The sequence below is a fragment of the Papaver somniferum genome, unplaced genomic scaffold, assembly GCF_003573695.1.
Source record: "Papaver somniferum cultivar HN1 unplaced genomic scaffold, ASM357369v1 unplaced-scaffold_10, whole genome shotgun sequence".
In the NCBI taxonomy this organism is placed as follows: Eukaryota; Viridiplantae; Streptophyta; class Magnoliopsida; order Ranunculales; family Papaveraceae; genus Papaver; species Papaver somniferum.
In genome coordinates, this window is record NW_020618825.1 from 830,544 (window position 1) to 835,023 (window position 4,480).

Below are 4,480 nucleotides of genomic sequence, written 5' to 3' on the forward strand. Positions count from 1 at the left end.
GTTTTTTTTTTTTTTTTTTGCCATTTTTTTAGCGGTTTTCCTTATGGCTGCGAGCCGACTAGTTAGCGAAGGGATTACCCGAGAGAAAGAATGGGTTTTTATGGCACGAAGCCTGGGAGGGCGCCCGCCCCAGGTTTTTGGAATCCATCCTAAAACGTGCATTTAATTGAATATTTTAATAGTTTTTTATTAAAATACTACCAAAACGAGGTTGTTAATCCAAAATAATTGCACGAAAGGATTCTCCTCGCCATAACGTTTCCAACAAACCATCATTTTCCCGAATCGGACTTGCCACGAAGAATTAAGAGCCGAATGGGGAGTTCGGACCAATACATTGGAGACGTGTTAAGAAGTAAACTTGGTAAAATATCTTCGGCAATCGATCATACCAACACTAATGCACCAGAACCCATCAGAACTCTACAGTTAAGCGTGCTTGGGCGAGATTAGTACTAAGATGGGTGACGTCTTGGGAAGTCCTCGTGTTGATTGCCTTTTTTTTTGCCATTTTTTTTAGCGGTTTTCCTTATGGCTGCGAGCCGACTAGTTAGCGAAGGGATTACCTGAGAGAAAGAATGGATTTTTATGGCACGAATCCTAGGAGGGCGCCCGCCCCAGGTTTTTGGAATTCATCCAAAAACGTGCATTTAATTGAATATTTTAATAGTTTTTTATTGAAATACTACCAAAACGAGGTTGTTAATCCAAAATAATTGCACGAAAGGATTCACCTCGCCATAATGTTTCCAACGAACCATCATTTGCCCGAATCAGACTTGCCACGAAAAATTAATAGCCGAATGGGGAGTTCGGACCAATACATTGGAGACGTGTTAAGAAGTAAACTTGGTAAAATATCTTCGGCAATCGATCATACCAGCACTAATGCATCAGAACCCATCAGAACTCTGCAGTTAAGCGTGCTTGGGCGAGAGTAGTACTAAGATGGGTGACCTCTTGGGAGTTCCTCGTGTTGATTGCTTTTTTTTATTTTTTTTGCCATTTTTTAGCGGTTTTCCGTATGGCTGCGGGCCGACTAGTTAGCATGGGTTTTTATGGCACGAGAGAAAGAATGGGTTTTTATGGCACGAAGCCCGGGAGGCCCCCCCTGGTTTTTGGAATTCATCCAAAACGTGCATTTAATTGAATATTTTAATAGTTTTTTATTAAAATACTACCAAAACGAGGTTGTTAATCAAAAATAATTGCACGAAAGGATTCTCCTCGCCATAACGTTTCCAACGAACCATCATTTGCCCGAATCGGACTTGCCACGAAGAATTAATAGTCGAATGGGGAGTTCGGACCAATACATTGGAGACGTGTTAAGTAGTAAACTTGGTAAAATACCTTCATCAATCGATCATACCAGCACTAATGCACCAGTACCAATCAGAACTCTGCAGTTAAGCGTGCTTGGGCGAGAGTAGTACTAAGATAGGTGACCTCTTGGGAAGTCCTCTTTTTGATTGCCTTTTTTTATTTTATTTTGCCATTTTTTTAGCGGTTTTCCTTATGACTGCGAGCCGAATAATTAGCGAAGGGATTACCCGAGAGAAAGAATGGGTTTTTATGGCACGAATCCTGGGAGGGCGCCCGCCCCAGATTTTTAGAATTCATCCAAAAACGTGCATTTAATTGAATATTTTAATAGCTTTTATTAAAATACTACAAAAACGAGGTTGCTAATCCAAAATAATTGCACGAAAGGATTCTCCTCGCCATAATGTTTCCAACACGAAAGGATTCTCCTCGTGTTGATTGTCTTTTTTTATTTTTTTGCCTTTTTTTTACCGGTTTTCCTTATGGCTGCGAGCCGACTAGTTAGCGAAGGGATTACCCGAGAGAAAGAATTGGTTTTTATGGCACGAAGCCTAGGAGGGCGCCCGCCCCAGGTTTTTGGAATTCATCCAAAAACGTGCATTTAATGGAATATTTTAATAGTTTTTTATTAAAATACTACCAAAACGAGGTTGTTAATCCAAAATAATTGCACGAAAGGATTATCCTCGCCATAACGTTCCAACGAACCATCATTTTCCCGAATCGGACTTGCCACGAAGAATTAATAGCTGAATGGGGAGTTCGGACCAATACATTGGAGACGTGTTAAGTAGTAAACGTGGTAAAATACCTTCAACAATCGATCATACTAGCACTAATGCACCAGTACCCATCATAACTTTGCAGTTAAGCGTGCTTGGGAGAGAGTAGTACTAAGATGGGTGACCTCTTGGGAAGTCCTCGTTTTGATTGCCTTTTTTTTATTTTATTTTGCCATTTTTTTAGCAATTTTCCTTATGACTGTGTTATAGTACTTCGATTGCGGTAAATAAGAGTTCGTTACTCGGACTTGAAAAGATTTTTAAAACAAAAATATATACACAATATGTCACAAGATCAAGAGGAACCAGGACTCAGGATTCCAATGTGTTTCATATTCAAGTGGCTCAGAAAATAATCCTAGGCGATTATAGCTCAAAATAAAACAAGTATTAACTCTATCTTTGCCAAATTAGATTCCATAAAATATTACTTGTATATGATAAGCATGGCACATCAAGAATCCCTAGGACTAGGCATGTTCCATCAAACAAAATCACAAGTAATTAATTGAAATCATAAATCAAATAAAATCGGTGAAAAAAGTGAATTAAGAATTATTTAAATAACCACATGGCTGAAAAACAGCTTCCTCCATCATCCCAGTATTGGGGTTTAGCTACTCATAATAATCATGTTCTCAAAATACATACTTGATGCTCAAAATATGATTAAAAGAGTGAAAAATATAATACAGTGAAACTACGACCCTCTTTAAGCGTCCAGAGAAGAACGATGAAATACCACTGTAAATAACGATACCTCACTGCTGCTGTTGACGCTGTTGTTTTAAGACCCACGGGCGCTTGTCGTTGTCACTGTTGATAAACGACTGTCATTGCAGGTGTGTTCTTCGAGCTTTGTTAATGGCAGCAGCAGCAGGTACAATTCCTGCAACTCCTCCTGCGCCTCTCTGCTGGCCTCCAAATCGACCCCTAACTCTTGATCCCCCTTCTCTGACATAAAACCAACTATTTATAGGCTTTAAATCCCCTTGAAACTCGATCAAACCCCTTGGAAATCTCCATTATTCTTTACGGGTTGTTTGAAGAATAATCTTCTTCTTTTTGCGTTACAGGCTGTTTCTAGCTATTCTCTCGTCTCAAATATCTTCTTGGACTTTTACCCAACTGTTTTGATGTATATCCCACGCAAGATATCCCATAAATCTCTCAAACTAATCTCAAACCCTAAACAGAAACCGTGTGCACTGTCTTGACTTTGTGTGGATTTTATGACTTATCCAGCCCAATTAGATGGGTCTAATCGCTTCTAACAGGTCCCTTATGTCTTGTAGAGTCCGTGGGTACCAAATTTGCCCATTGAATCGCCTCCTAGGTCGCTCAAATCCTTGATCCAAAACTGTTGACGTTGCTGCCTTTTTTTCCGCCAAAATCCAGTTTTGAAACTTTGAAGATGACCTCCCCCTATCCAGTTCCGGTGTCCCTTTAGTACATGCCCTGAAATGGGGTGCCCCTTAGTAATTAGGTTACCCCTTATCCAAAGTGAGAGTCCGTATAGTAATTTTCTCCCACGAGCGCAAAAACCACTTTTTAGCCAATTTCGCCGCAAAAGCTTATTTCTCCAAAAACACCTACAAAGACATAAAATAACCAAATAAGTACAAAATCGAGCACTAACAATATAAACAATTGGGACAAATTAGACACGTAAATGCGTCTATCAAATACCCCCAAACTTATTATTTGCTAGTCCTCGAGCAAATCTAATCTAAAATAAAATGACTACACTTAGCACGTGCAGTAAGCCGTTAAACCACTAGGTGGCCCTAGTGGCGGAGTGTTGTCTCCGGGGGGTTTACCAGAGGTGTACCCACAAAACCTTAATACTCCAGAGCTTAGCTATCTACGCAGAACCTTAGAAGGCATTAAAGAATCTCCTTGGTTGGCATACTTATTGACTACAGGAAGAAGTACCCTGATGCGAAATTCCAATTGCTGTACACGAGTTTGCACTCAAGCATACTAAAATTCATATAAAGTGACAGAGCTCTACTCAGATAGTTGCACTATGGACATCATATTCGGAGTCAAACTAATCACATGGAAAGATTAAGAGATGGATATAGAAAAACATAGATGGTTTTGATGTTTACTAAGTGAACGGCGTTTCCCATATCTGTCTGAAGGCCTCCGCCAAAATGAACCTATCCTAATGGATTGAGATACTAGTCTGACTAATATCAACACACTGGCATATACAAGGGTACCAGTGGTCGATAACCTAGCTCTAGGTCAATACAACTGGCATATACAAGGGTACCAGTGGTCGACTTTATTGAATTTATTCCTTTTGGTCAAATGGTCTGGTCTCAATTTCTTTCTTTTTTTTTTTTTTTTTTTTTTTTTTTTTT

General features: G+C 39.5%; 2 non-coding genes and 2 pseudogenes across 2 annotated transcripts; all 4 read left to right on the plus strand.

The window, feature by feature from the left end:
• The first annotated feature begins 378 nt into the window (after positions 1-378).
• LOC113327139 lies at positions 379-497 on the plus strand. Its single transcript, XR_003348801.1, has one exon. It is a non-coding gene; the product is annotated as a 5S ribosomal RNA (ribosomal RNA).
• A 369-nt stretch (positions 498-866) lies between these two features.
• Positions 867-985, plus strand: LOC113327312. The gene has a single exon (XR_003348924.1). It is a non-coding gene; the product is annotated as a 5S ribosomal RNA (ribosomal RNA).
• Positions 986-1,358: 373 nt separating this feature from the next.
• LOC113327339 lies at positions 1,359-1,477 on the plus strand (annotated as a pseudogene).
• A 665-nt stretch (positions 1,478-2,142) lies between these two features.
• Positions 2,143-2,261, plus strand: LOC113327370 (annotated as a pseudogene).
• Positions 2,262-4,480: the final 2,219 nt, after the last annotated feature.